We start from the raw sequence: 15,248 nt of genomic DNA, 5'->3' as shown, positions 1-15,248 counted from the left end.
GCTTATCTTTGTGAAAAAGATTGTAAATTATCCCACAAATGACCTTTCTCAAATGTGAACCACTAGTCTATTCTACTACATGGACATACATTGCCCTCTGTAGTTATTGGGAAAGTGAAGCAGTTCTTTGTGAAATCAAACAATGTCAAATTGAAATGTGAGTGTATGACTGCATCATGCTTGTGACTCTACAGATTTGTTCGATGCATTTGCTGTTTGTTTTGGTTGTGTTTAAGATTATTTTGTGCCCAATAGAAATGATTGGTAAATAATATATGGTGTAATTTTGTAAATAAGAATAAAATATGTTTCTAAACACTTCTACATTAATGTGGATCCTACCATGATTACTGATAATCCAGAAATAATTGTAAATAATGATGAGAGAGAAAGTTAGACGCTCAAACAGGTTTGTTTTTTGTGGGGGTATGATATTGTGCGTTTAACTTTCTCATTCATCATTATTCGTGATTCATTCAGGATGATTCATAATCATGGTAGCATTCACATGAATGTAGAAGTTACTCTGTTCTATTCTAATTTACAATACAAGAGTGTCCAAAATAACACAATTCATTATTTACCTTTCATTCCTATTGGGCACAAAATAATCTGAAACACAAACAAAACAAGCAGCAAATGCATCCATCACATTTGTAGAGTCACAAGCTTGATGTAATCATTGCGTGCTAGGAATATGGGAACAAACACTTCACTGTTTCCTACTTTAATACACATGTAAGTGAATTTGTCCCAATACTTTTCGTTCCCTAAAATGGGGGGACTATGTACATAAAGTGCTGTAATTTAGATACGGTTCACCCGACATGGATGAAAATACCCTCAAATTAAGGTCGGCAGTCTGCACTTTAACCTCATAGTCATTGTTTGATTTCAATTCAATTTGTTTGGAGTATAGAGCCAAAATAAAAAAATGTTTCACTGTCCCAATAATTACAGAGGGCACTGTACATGCAGGCCTGTATGTAGAGACTGTATTTTTGCACTGAAACTGAGAAAGTGTTAGAAAGAGAGAGGGAACAGAAATAAACAAGTATTAGGTGTGAGTGAGAGAGGGACAGACAGTGTGAAGGCAGGGTGTGAGGAGCTGGAGGAATGGCAGAGGTAACAGTCTAGACACAGAATGACTCATTCTGGGAAGAGTGAGAGAGGGAGGAGGAGATGGAGCGAGAGACAGGGAGATGACAGCAAAATAAACTTTGAAAGGGTGGTGGTTTGCCAGTGTGGGGAGTGAAAGTAAAGAATGGGGACACTATGAGTAGAGAAGCTTTAAGGGGGAGGCTGTATGTGCCATCAGTGCTGGAAGATAAGGACTTTCCCAAAGCTAGTTGGGAAATAGGAGATTTTGCTCTTCAAGGCTGTATTCTCAATACAAACATATAGATCATACATGTGATGTCAGAAGGGCCAAATGTTGTTCCACTCTTTACTATAAGGTGACATACCACATAATCATTTCTGCTTTCTGTTTGAAATGTCTCTTCTAGAGAGAGGCCCATAAGGGTTTGTCTATGGGTGACGGAATGAATCTGTTTCTATTTTGTGACACCCCTCAGAGTGCTGGATGCCTGGGGAATGAGTTTGACTGACTGAGTGAATGTGTGTGTCCCAGGGCTCTGCAATTTCTTCAGTCCTTCTTCGAGCCTTGCCTGTGGGTGGCATAGTCACACCCTTTCAACAGCAGGAACCTCTTGCGAAGTTCACTCTCTAGCAATGTTTCTAATGAGCCTGGTGCTGGGCTGCTCTCTACCTAAACAGGGTCCTGGTTGGCTGATAGCATAGCAGGCAAACAGATGGTGGAGATATGCATGCAGACGCACTCCGCTCATCTCATCTGGCCCACTGAGGAGGAGAGGAAAAGATGACCAGTTCATCCCTGAGAAATACTGGAGACATAATTCTATTTATTCACATTATGCTTCAATTAAGGACTCGCTGTATTCAGAGCACTGTTGCAAAGAAGTTGAGAGCACCAAAAAGGGAGTGCATCTCTGAGTAGAAGTAACAAACCCTTCTCTCCTCCTTCCTGTCTCCTGTCTCTGTTGGAATGGTTATCCGTAGGGCCAGAATATTTTTGTTTTGGTTCATAGATCACAGCCAATTAGAGTGCTGCATTTCCTCTGTGCCCACCTCAGTACCAAAGCAACGACATTGAAGCAAACAGGCTCTGATTGTAACCATGATGTATGGGTTCTCATAAAGATATGATAAAACACCCTTCTGATTAAACGAGCGCCCAGTCATGTTAATTGTTCTTCTGGTGAAAGTTCAGCCTCAGCATGTATCTGTGCACTAGCTGCCACTGGCAGCACTATTTAATGAGACTTTCTCAATTAAATGATCAGCATGGAAACAAAGAGAGAGGCCAGCTTCCTCTGCCACCGGCTGACATTTATGTGATATGCTGACTGGTGGTGGTCTTTAAAATGCCCTGGCAGGCAGTTTATGGCCCAATGAAACCTTCTGGTGGATGGGTTTGATGCACCTCTTTATACCATCTATCCCCTCCACAATCCTAAATCCAGCCTGATTATTATTGTACTGCAGTGGCAGTTTGTAGCCCCATGAAAATGTTGGAGTAGATTGGAGCATATTCCTACAGCCCCCACCACACACACACACACACACCACACACACACACACACACACACACACACACACACACACACACACACACACACACACACACACACAACATTTTTCCAAAAGTCTAATGTTTGGTCCACCCGTTTCTCCAAGGGAGCTGAGGTAGGCCTCTCCTCTGAGGATTAGGGAAGATCAAAGCCGGCCTTATTTCACGCTCACATTTCCTTCCTCTGCGAGAGGCGGCTGGGAAGGAGGGGGAGGGAGGGAGACAAACACCACCGGCCAACACTCACACTAACTCCCCTGCATTAGGGATCTAAAACATACATTTTTTTACTTCCAAAATGAATATTATAAATGTACCATGCATATCCAATGTTCTAGTTGTTTAGTCTCTGAGAGAGATTATAAATGAGCATTCCTACAGTTGGACCTATTGTTTGAATGCTTCAGGACCTGTCCTTCCTCTTCAGTCAGTGTGGACTCTATGGGAATGTTGCAGACAACTGCAGCATCTAAGCCATTGGTTCAGAAATGTAAATATTCGGACCCGTTGAAATTCTTCCAGACATTTTTCCTTGGTCCTCAGTCACTGTAAACGCAGGCATGCATGGGGAGTTCTGCAGCCAGCTACAGCACCTAAACTATTGACTCTCAACAAAGAAAGATTAAACATATTTTGAATTACACCCTTTCCCACTATTCAGATCTATTCCCAGCTAGCACATTTGGTTCCTTGGAGTTGGTTTCCCATTGGTTCTGGGAATGAAGCCACAAGTTACCTGAATGTTCTGAGAACGGAAAAGAAAATTTCACCTGTTCTGAGAACCTTACATTTTAGGTTGCTGGGAGGTTATAAGAATGTTTTATTATTTTTCCCTGAAAGTTTTCCTGGGACGTTTTTAATAGAGATCAGAAATTCTCGGTTATTTGAAGGTAAATAAATATTGTTCTGAGAACATGTTTCAATAAGACTTTTAATTACACTGCTTTGTTCCTTAGACATTAATCATGCAAACACATTTACTTTTTACTGTGGCACAGCATCACTGAGATTGAGATTCAAACCTATGATCTTGTGCTCTCTATCCATGGAATTAGTCCACTGCGCCACAAGGATGGAGCTAGCATGCCATGTGTTTTTAATTCACACAAAGCTGTTCATTTTAGTCTATTCAAACAGACCCCATTTCGAAGGAAACAAGCACTCATTAAGATCGGGTTTGGCCAATTAGGGTGTGGACAACACACCTGAACATACTTAACAAGATAGAAGATAGAGAGTTGACGCTGACAACGCAATGTACATGTTTTTATATAACATTCCTAGAACGTTCTTTGAACATGAACGTTTTCTTGTGTTTCTCATTTTTCTGAATGTTCTGAGAACATGACTTTAAATAGAACAATGAGGAAACCTGCATAAAACGTTATGCTGAATAATTCAATTCCCACAGAAGAACATTGTTTCTTAACGTTCTCTAAACATTCAGAGAACTTGACTTTAAATAGAACCACGAGGAAACCTGTAGAAAACGTTATGCTGAAGTACTGAAATTACCACCTAAGAAACATATGGTTCTCAGAACGTTATGTGCTAACTGGGTATCCCGCACCATTTCCAGAACCATAGGACAAACACGCTAACACCAAGCTCTTTGAAACATACAGTTCTCAGAACTTCATATGCTAGTGTAACGGATGAAACGGCTAGCTTAGTTAGCGGTGTGCGCTAAATAGCGTTTCAATCGGTGACGTCACTTGCTCTGAGACCTTGAGGTAATGGTTACCCTTGCTCTGCAAGGGCCGCGGCTTTTGTGGAGCGATGGGTAACGATGCTTCGTGGGTGACTCTTGTGCTGAGGGTCCCTGGTTCGCGCCCGGGTATGGGCGAGGGGACGTTATAATGGTACATTGATGCTGTTGACTCGGATGCTGTTGACCCGACCCGGTTGCTGCGGAAAAGGAGGAGGTCAAAAGGGGGGTGAGTGTAACGGATGTGAAACGGCTAGCTTAGTTAGCGGTGTGCGCTAAGTAGCGTTTCAATCGGTGACGTCACTTGCTCTGAGACCTTGAAACCTAGTTTTTCCCCTTGCTCTGCAAGGGCCGCGGCTTTTGTGGAGCGATGGGTAACGATGCTTTGTGGGTGACTCTTGATGATGTGTGCAGAGGGTCCCTGGTTTGCGCCCAGGTATGGGCGAGGGGACGGTCTAAAGTTATACTGTTAGACTAGCTGAGTTGATTATGTCTGTTAATGCTTGTTCTTGTGGTTGAGTGAGTCACTCTTCAGGCCTACAGACTCTAGTTTAGTTTGGCTGCCTGAAAAAAATTGATTTTTCACAAAGAAAGGTTATGAACATGCATTTTAACTATTCACACATCATTGTCTAGATCCTGCTAACAACATGGCTCTGTTGCTCTCTCTCTCTGTCACTGTGTCTCTCCGTCACTGTGTCTCACTGTCCCTGTGTCTCTCTGTCCCTGTCTCTTTCTCCCTGTGTCTCTATGTCTCTCTCTCACTGTGGCTCTGCTTCTCTCTGTGTGAGTGAATGGAGTTTGGCATCACCTCTTCTTTATGTGTGTGTCTCTGTGTGTATGTATGGCTCTGTGTGTCACGGGCCCACATTCCTCACTGTTGACTCTAATGAAAAAAGGCAGGGTGAGGGAAGAAAGACATTAAGTAAGGTGCGTGTATGTGTGCATGTGTGTGTGTGTACCAGGGACATAGAGAGTAGGGGTTTGGTTGGAGTCGGTGTATTGTACTCTAATCCAACCAGAACCGTTTCCCAGAATGCTTTGTGGAGTTGGGGCCCAGGAGCCGTGGATACGAGCTGGTAATTCCTCTCTGGGTGATCAAAGGCCTTCCCCCTCCCTCTCCCCCCGTCCCTCCCTCTACTCTCCTGTCCTCTCTACCCTTCCTCACAAAAAGGCTCTTAATGCAGCCCCTTCTTATAATCACTTTCCTCTCTCCCACCCTGTCCTCTCCACCTATCTCCTCCCTCTCTCTCCTCTCTGTGTTCTAGTCAGGGTTGAGGTAAGTCAGGCGTGAACACTAAGCCTTTAGCGACAGCCCTCATTATCCCAGAGCCCAGGACACCTCCGGTGCCACCACATGACCGTTACCCCCTGCCCACTTCAAACCTTACCCCTGTCCGCTTGACCGTTAAACCATGTCCACTTCAACTCTTACCCCGTCTGCTTGACCATTACCCCATGTCCACTTCAGCTCTTACACCCTGTCTGCTTGACCGTTACCCCATGTCCACTTCAGCTCTTACCTCCTGCCCGCTAACTGCGATCCCCTCCCCACTTTCACTGTTATCTCCAGCCAGCTTTCACCCTCCACCGCTTTAACCTTTGACTTCTTACTTCCTACTCACTTTGTCCTCCCTATCCAAACCTCTACTCTCATGGACACTCTTACTGACAGTTGTGGCTGCTTTGTGTGATGTATTGTTGTCTCTACCTTCTTGCCCTTTGTGCTGTTGTCTGTGGCCAATAATGTTTCTACCATGTTGTGTTGCTACCATGTTGTTGTCATGTGTTGCTGCCTTGCTATGTTTTTGTCTTAGGTCTCTCTTTATGTAGTGTTGTGTTGTCTCTCTTGTCGTGATGTGTGTTTTGTCCTATATTTATATGTTATTTAAAAAAATAACATTATCCCAGCCTCTGTCCCCGCAGGAGGCCCTTTGCTTTTTGGTAGGCCGCCATTGTAAATAAGAATTTGTTCATAACTGACTTGCCTAGTTAAATAAAATAAATACAAATTCCCCTTTCCTAGATGTCACAAACTCAGTTCTCTTAATCATAATAATTGTGCCAGTCAAACACCTTACTCCTCTCCAGTTCAGTCACTCTCTCACTGTTATCTTGCACTTTCCATTCATTTTCAACCTTTTTAATATCAGCTGTTTTAATCGGCCCAAAGTTATACTCAATGTTACTCTTTCACAGGGCTGAAGTTTTTTTAATCTAATAGATATACAAATATAGCCCAGAGCAGGTTTCTGAAATACGCAGGAGTGGGGCATTGAGAGAAGGCAGGGAATGTCCCACTTTGGTCCATAAACAAACACCTGCAGCAGGCAGTTGGTGGGCCACTAAGGCAGTCCGTGGGGCTGAGGGCTGAGACAGGGCCAGCCAAGCCAAGCTGCTGGCAGTAAAACAGGCCTTGCCTGCTGGGAAAACTGGTGACGGGGCCTGGCCTTTCTGCACTACCCCCCCCCCCCCACCCCCTCCGCCTGTCATTTTTCGGACATGTGCTGTCTCTCTTTCTCTCACTCTCTCTCTCTAGCAGAATTTCTATCTTTATCTCTCTTTCTCCCTCTATATTTCTCCCTCTGCCTTTCTCATCCTTGATGAGAGAAAGTGGTACTCAATTCCCTGGAAGGTGGCTACTGGTGGAGGGGAGGGATGGATGGAGAGAGGAATAAAGGAATGGATGAAGGGGGAGGGTGAAGGCTGGACACATGACACAAAGATGAAATAACTATAAAAAGATTAGATGAATTACCTGGGAAGTGGATGCTGGAAGAAGCGACAGAGAGAGAGAGCATGGGGACAAAAGGAGAGAGACAGGCTGGACAGCACACACTGGAAATACCGATAAACTGAAATCTTTCATTTAAAGTAATTGTCTTTTACAATGCAAAGCTCACAATACTTTTCATATCATTCCCTTCTCATTTAAAAAAATATTCTTGACCATCACTTAATCCAACTGCACTTAATGGTTAATCACTTAAGTGTTTGGTAAACCTATAGATTTTAAACTGGTTTGTCTACTATATATGGATTTTGAGAATAACAGAAATAAAATGTGTGTTTGTAAAGTATAAACATCTAAATGACCTGTATGATACATGATAACCATCCATAATGACTACTTGTTATTTCTAATTGATGTCACATAGTGGTAACAACAATTGGTCACCATGTAAAAGCAGTGGTGGAAAAAGTGCCCAATTGTCATACTTGAGTAAAAGTAAAGAAACCTTAATAGAAAATGACTCAAGTGAAAGTCACCCAGTAAAATACTACTTGAGTAAAAGTCTAAAAGTATTTGGTTTTAAATATACTTAAGTATCAAAAGTAAATGTAATTGCTAAAATATAGTTAAGTACGGCCTCCCGGGTGGTGCAGTGGTTAAGGGCGCTGTACTGCAGTGCCAGCTGTGCCATTAGAGACTCAGGGTAACCGGCCGCGACCGGGAGGTCCGTGGGGCGACGCACAATTGGCCTAATGTCGTCCGGGTTAGGGAGGGCTTGGCCGGTATGGATGTCCTTGTCTCATCGCGCACCAGCGACTCCTGTGGCGGTGTGTGCTAACCAAGGTTGCCAGGTGCATGGTGTTTCCTCTGACACATTGGTGCGGCTGGCTTCCGGGTTGGATGTGCGCTGTGTTAAAAAGCAGTGCGGCTTGGTTGGGTTGTGTATCGGAGGACGCATGACTTTCAACCTTTGTCTCTCCCGAGCCCGTAAAGGGAGTTGTAGTGATTAAAGCTACTAAAACACTTGTATACCACGAAAAAGGGGTAAAATTCAAACAAACAAAAAAATAATATATATATATATATATATATATACTGCTCAAAAAAATAAAGGGAACATTAAAATAACACATCCTAGATCTGAATGAATGAAATATTCTTATTAAATACTTTTTTCTTTACATAGATGAATGTGCTGACAACAAAATCACACAAAAATTATCAATGGAAATCAAATTTATCATCCCATGGAAGTCTGGATTTGGAGTCACACTCAAAATTAAAGTGGAAAACCACACTACAGGCTGATCCAACTTTTATGTTATGTCCTTAAAACAAGTCAAAATGAGGCTTGGTAGTGTGTGTGGCCTCCATGTGCCTGTATGAGCTCCCTACAACGCCTGGGCATGCTCCTGATGAGGTGGCGGATGATCTCCTGAGGGATCTCCTCCCAGACCTGGACTAAAGCATCTGCCAACTCCTGGACAGTCTGTGGTGCAACGTGGCGTTGGTGGATGGAGCGAGACATGATGTCCCAGATGTGCTCAATTGGATTCAGGTCTGGGGAACGGGCGGGCCAGTCCATAGCATCAATGCCTTCCTCTTGCAGGAACTGCTGACACACTCCAGCCACATGAGGTCTAGCATTGTCTTGCATTAGGAGGAACCCAGGGCCAACCGCACCAGCATATGGTCTCACAAGGGGCCTGAGGATCTCATCTCGTTACCTAATGGCAGTCAGGCTACCTCTGGCGAGCACATGGAGGGCTGTGCGGCCCCCCCAAAGAAATGCCACACCACACCAGGACTGACCCACCGCCAAACCGGTCATGCTGGAGGATGTTGCAGGCAGCAGAACGTTCTCCACGGCGTCTCCAGACTCTGTCACGTCTGTCACATGTGCTCAGTGTGAACCTGCTTTCATCTGTGAAGAGCACAGGGCGCCAGTGGCGAATTTGCCAATCTTTGCCAAAAGTCCTGCACGGTGTTGGGTTGTAAGCACAACCCCCACTTGTGGACATCGGGCCCTCATACCACCCTCATGGAGTCTGTTTCTGACCGTTTTAGCAGACACATGCACATTTGTAGCCTGCTGGAGGTCATTTTGCAGGGCTCAGGCAGTGCTCCTCCTGCTCCTCCTTGCACAAAGGCGGAGGTAGTGGTCCTGCTGCTGGGTTGTTGCCCTCCTACGGCCTCCTCCACATCTCCTGATGTACTGGCCTGTCTCCTGGTAGCACCTCCATGCTCTAGACACTACGCTGACAGACACAGCAAACCTTCTTGCCACAGCTCGCATTGATGTGCCATCCTGGATGAGCTGCACTACCTGAGCCACTTGTGTGGGTTGTAGACTGTTGCATTCAAAAGTGACCAAAACATCAGCCAGGAAGCATAGGAACTGAGAAGTGGTCTGTGGTCACCACCTGCAGAACCACTCCTTTATTGGGGGTGTCTTGCTAATTGCCTATAATTTCCACCTGTTGTCTATACCAACAGCATGTGAAATTTATTGTCAATCAGTGTTGCTTCCTAAGTGGACAGTTTGATTTCACAGAAGTGTGATTGACTTGGAGTTACATTGTGTTGTTTAAGTGTTCCCTTTATTTTTTTGAGCAGTATATATATATATATACTTAAGTATAAAAAGTAAAAGTATGAATCATTTCAATTTCCTTATACTAAGGAAACCCGATGGCACAATCTGCTTTAAAAAAAAAATGTATGGAAAGCCAGGGGCACACTCCAACACTCACATATTGTCACGACTTCTGCCGAGGTCAGCCCTTCTCCTTGTTTGAGCGACTTATGTCATTGTGTGGGACAATGTCAGGTTCCATCATGCAGAGATGGTTCAGGCATGGTTTCGGGCCCATCCCCGATTCACAAACCTATACCTGCCCCATACACTCCTTTCCTCAACCCTAAAGATGAATTGTTTTCAGCATAGAGGTGGAGGTGTACGATGGCCATCCCTATGAGCGTGACACCCTCCTACTGGCCGTGGATGAGGCATGGGACAACATCAATGCTGACCAATGTCAATCTTGGATTTGCCATGCCAAAAGGTTTTTCCTGAAGTGCTTGTACAATGAGGACCTTCACTGTGATGTGGATGAGAATGTATGGCCAAATGCATTTAATACCTTACATTTGATTAGACAGTACACATACAGAGCATTCGGAAAGTAATCAGTCCCCTTTACTTTTTCCACATTTTGTTATGTTACAGCCTTATTCTAAAATTGACAAAAAACAAACATATAATATCAAAGCCAAAACAGGTTTTCAGAAATGTTGGCAAGTTTATTGGCTATTTTCCTCTGACACAGAATGCAGACAGACTTCCGTCATTTCCGGTCACAACTTGCAGACTTGTTTACGTGCTGCTGTGCGTTTTGTTGCCAACCTTACTTTGCAACCTGACATCTTTACGGTTTTGACTTTTTAATTACGTTTACATTTTTAGTTTTTCGATCACTCAACTTTTTTTCATTCTACTTTTTCACTCCGGACGTTTTATCTGGACATGGTTCGTCAGGACTTCCAACAGCCGAAGCTAAGTAGTAACATTAACATGATGCCTTCTAATTGCAGTCACTGTACTCGTAATATACAGGAGAACGATCACCTTACGGCGAGGATAGCTGTGCTGCAAGCCCAGCTTCAGATGCAATCATTAGGCAAGGGTCATTTCAGTATAGGAAAGGATGAAATAGCGTCTGTGCCACCAGTAAGTACAGATAGTAACGTTAGTATAAATCCCCTCGCACAGTCCCCACAGCCGGAAAACTTTCTCATGGCTTCTGGAGGGAAATGCTGTAGGAATGCTCAACCGGTGTCGCTCATTTAGCCGACAGAAACTTTCAACCAGTTGTCCCCATTAAGCAGCGAGTCAGAGTCAGAGGCCAAGCCTTCTCTTCTCGAAGCCTTCTCTTCTCTGACAAATTGAAAACCCTAGTCATTGGCGACTCCATTACCCGCAATATTAGACTTAAAACGAATCATCCAGCGATCATACACTGTTTACCAGGGGGCAGGGCTACCGAAGTTAAGGCTAATATGAAGATGGTGCTGGCTAAAGCTAAAACTGGCGAGTGTAGAGAGTATAGAGATAGTGTTATCCACGTCGGCACCAATGATGTTAGGATGAAACAGTCAGAGGTCACCAAGCACAACATAGCTTCAGCGTGTAAATCCTCTAGAAAGATGTTTCGGCATCGAGTAATTGTCTCTGGCCCCCTCCCAGTTAGGGGGAGTGATGAGCTCTACAGCAGAGTCTCACAACTAAATCGCTGGTTGAAAACTGTTTTCTGCCCCTCCCAAAAGATAGAATTTGTAGATAATTGGCCCTCTTTCTGGGACTCACCCATAAACAGGATCAAGCCTGGCCTGTTGAGGAGTGACGGACTCCATCCTAGCTGGAGGGGTGCTCTCATCTTATCTACAAACATAGACAGGGCTCTAACTCCCTTAACTCAACAATGAAAGAGGGTGCAGGCCAGGCAGCAGGCTGTTAGCCAACCTGCCAGCTTAGTGGAGTCTGCCACTAGCACAGTCAGTGTAGTCAGCTCAGCTATCCCCATTGAGACCGTGTCTGTGCCTCGACCTAGGTTGGGCAAAACTAAACATGGCGGTGTTTGCCTTAGCAATCTCACTAGAATAAAGACCTCCTCCATTCCTAACATTATTGAAAGAGATCGTGATACCTCACATCTCAAAATAGTGCTACTTAATGTTAGATCCCTCACTTCAAAGGCAGTTATAGTCAATTAACTAATAACTGATCATAATATTGATGTGATTGGCCTGACTGAAACATGGCTTAAGCCTGATGAATTGACTGTGAAAAAGAGGCCTCACCTCCTGGTTACACTAGGGACCATGTCCCCGTGCATCCCGCAAAGACGGAGGTGTTGCTAACATTTACAATGGCCTCCTGGGCCATATACAGCGTTCCTCACTGAGTTCCCGGAATTCCTATTGGACCTTGTAGTCATAGCAGATAATATTCCAATTTTTGGTGACTTTAATTTTCACATGGAAAAGTCCACAGACCCACTCCAAAAGGCTTTCGGAGCCATCATCGACTCAGTGGGTTTTGTCCAACATGTCTCTGGACCTACTCACTGCCACAGTCATACTCTGGACCTAGTTTTGTCTCATGGAATAAATGTGTGGATCTTAATGTTTTTCCTCATAATCCTGGACTAACGGACCACCATTTTATTACGTTTTCAACTGCAACAAATAATCTGCTCAGACCCCAACCAAGGAGCATCAAAAGTTGTGCTATAAATTTTCAGACAACCCAAAGATTCCTTGATGCCCTTCCAGACTCCCTCTGCCTACCCACAGACGTCAGAGGACAAAAATCAGTTAGCCACCTAACTGAGGAACTCAATTTAACCTTGCGCAATACCTTAGATGCAGTTCAACCCCTAAAAACGAAAAACATTTGTCATAAGAAACTAGCTCCCTGGTATACAGAAAATACCCAAGCTCTGAAGCAAGCTTCCAGAAAATTGGAACGGAAATGGTGCCACACCAAACTGGAAGTCTTCCGACGAGCTTGGAAAGACAGTACTGTGCAGTATCGAAGAGCCCTCACTGCTGCTCGATCATCATATTTTTCCAACTTAATTGAGGAAAATAAGAACAATCCTAAATTTATTTCTGATACTGTCGCAAAGCTAACTAAAAAGCAGCATTCCCCAAGAGAGGATGGCTTTCACTTCAGCAGTAATAGATTCATGAACTTCTTTGAGGAAAATATCATTATCATTAGAAAGCAAATTACGGACTCCTCTTTAAATCTGCGTATTCCTCCAAAGCTCAGTTGTTCTGAGTCTGCACAACTCTGCCAGGACCTAGGATCAAGAGAGACACTCAAGTGTTTTAGTACTATATCTCTTGACACAATGATGAAAATAATCATGGCCTCTAAACCTTCAAGCTGCATACTGGACCCTATTCCAACTAAACTACTGAAAGAGCTCCTTCCTGTAAATAGCCCTCCTATGTTGAACATAATAAACGGCTCTCTATCTACCGGATGTGTACCAAACGCACTAAAAGTGGCAGTAATAAAGCCTCTCTTGAAAAAGCCAAACCTTGACCCAGAAAATATTTAAAAAACTATCGGACTATATCGAATCTCCCATTCCTCTCAATTTTTTTAGAAAAAGCTGTTGCACAGCAACTCACTGCCTTCCTGAAGACAAACAATGTATACGAAATGCTTCAGTCTGGTTTTAGACCCCATCATAGCACTGCGACTGCGCTTGTGAAGGTAGTAAATTAACTTTTAATGGCGTCAGACCGAGGCTCTGCTTCTGTCCTCGTGCTCCTAGACCTTAGGGCTCCTTTTTATACCATCGATCACCACATTCTTTTGGAGAGATTGGAAACCTAAATTGGTCTACACGGACAAGTTCTGGCCTGGTTTAGATCATATCTGTCGGAAAGATATAGTTTGTCTCTGTGAGTGGTTTGTCCTCTGACAAATCAACTGTAAATGTTGGTGTTCCTCAAGGTTCCATTTTAGGACAACTATTGTTTTCACTATATATTTTACCTCTTGGGGATGTCATTCAAAAACATAATGTTATCTTTCACTGCTATGCGGATGACACACAGCTGTACATTTCAATGAAACATGGTGAATCCCCAAAATTGCCCTCGCTTGAAGCCTGTGTTTCAGACAAAAGAAAGTGGATGGCTGCAAACTTTCTACTTTTAAACTCAGACAAAACAGAGATGCTTGTTCTAGGTCCCAAGAAACAACGAGATCTTCTGTTGAATCTGACAATTCATCTTGATGGTTGTACAGTCATCTCAAATAAAACTGTGAAGGACCTCGGCGTTACTCTGGACCCTGATCTCTCTTTTGACGAACATATCAAGACTGTTTTAAGGACAGCTTTTTCCATCTACGTAACATTGCAAAAATCAGAAACTTTCTGTCCAATAATGATGCAGAAAAATTAATCCATTATTTTGTTACTTCTAGGTTAGACTACTGCAATGCTCTACTTTCCAGCTACCCGGATAAAGCACTAAATAAACTTCAGTTAGTGCTAAATACGGCTGCTAGAATCCTGACTAGAACCAAAAATATATATGTGATCATATTACTCCAGTGCTAGCCTCCCTACACTGGCTTCCTGTTAAGGCAAGGGCTGATTTCAAGGTTTTACTGTTAACCTACAAAGCATTACATGGGCTACATACCTACACATACGCTACGGTCACAAGACGCAGGCCTCCTAATTGTCCCTAGAATTTCTAAGCAAACAGCTGGAGGCCGGGCTTTCTCCTATAGAGCTCAATTTTTATGGAATGGTCTGCCTACCCATGTCAGAGACGCAGACCTTTAAGAGACGCAAACCTTTAAGTCTTTACTGAAGACTCATCTCTTCAGTCGGTCATATGATTGAGTGTAGTCTGGCCCAGGAGTGTGAAGGTGAACGGAAAGGATCTGGAGGTTGGTGGTTGAAGATATCCCTCTAGTGGTGTGGGGGCTGTGCTGTGGCAAAGTGGGTGGGGTTATATCCTGCCTGTTTGGCCCTGTCCGGGGGTATCATCGGATGGGGCCACAGTGTCTCTTGACCCCTCATGTCTCAGCCTCCAGTATTTATTCTGCAGTAGTTTATGTGTCGGGGGGCTAGGGTCAGTCTGTTATATTTGGAGTATTTCTCCTGTCTTATCCGGTGTCGTGTGTGAATTTAAGTATGCTCTCTCTAATTCTCTCTTTCTTTCTTTCTCTCTCTCGGAGGACCTGAGCCCTAGGACCATGCCTCAGGACTTCCTGGCATGATGACTCCTTGCTGTCCACAGTCCACCTGGCCGTGCTGCTGCTCCAGTTAACTGTTCTGCCTGCTGCTATGGAACCCTGACCTGTTCACCGGACATGCTACCTGTCCCAGACCTGCTGTTTTCAACTCTCTAGAGACAGCAGGAGAGGTAGAGATACTCTCAATGATCGGCTATGAAAAGCCAACTGACATTTACTCCTGAGGTGCTGACTTGTTGCACCCTCGAGAAAGTACTGTGATTAATATTATTTGACCATGCTGGTAATTTATGAACATTTGAACATCTTGGCCATATTCTGTTATAATCTCCACCTGGCACAGCCAGAAGAGAACTGGCCA

At 43.9% G+C, this 15,248-nt stretch overlaps 1 protein-coding gene across 2 annotated transcripts in view; it reads left to right on the top strand.

Moving 5' to 3' along the window:
- LOC112218675 (tripartite motif-containing protein 44) overlaps positions 1 to 14,928 on the top strand; it is a 116,954-nt gene extending 102,026 nt beyond the window's left edge. For both annotated transcript variants that reach the window (XR_002948651.2, XR_002948650.2), the window contains exon 7: positions 14,870 to 14,928. The gene's annotated coding sequence lies outside the window, so the exon portion shown is untranslated. The remainder of the gene's footprint in view (positions 1 to 14,869) is intronic.
- The last annotated feature ends 320 nt before the right edge of the window (positions 14,929 to 15,248 follow it).

Source organism: Oncorhynchus tshawytscha, linkage group LG19 (genome assembly GCF_018296145.1).
Source record: "Oncorhynchus tshawytscha isolate Ot180627B linkage group LG19, Otsh_v2.0, whole genome shotgun sequence".
NCBI classification, from domain to species: Eukaryota; Metazoa; Chordata; class Actinopteri; order Salmoniformes; family Salmonidae; genus Oncorhynchus; species Oncorhynchus tshawytscha.
The sequence above is the reverse complement of the archived record's forward strand: the minus strand, read 5'-3'. Positions and strand labels throughout refer to the sequence as shown.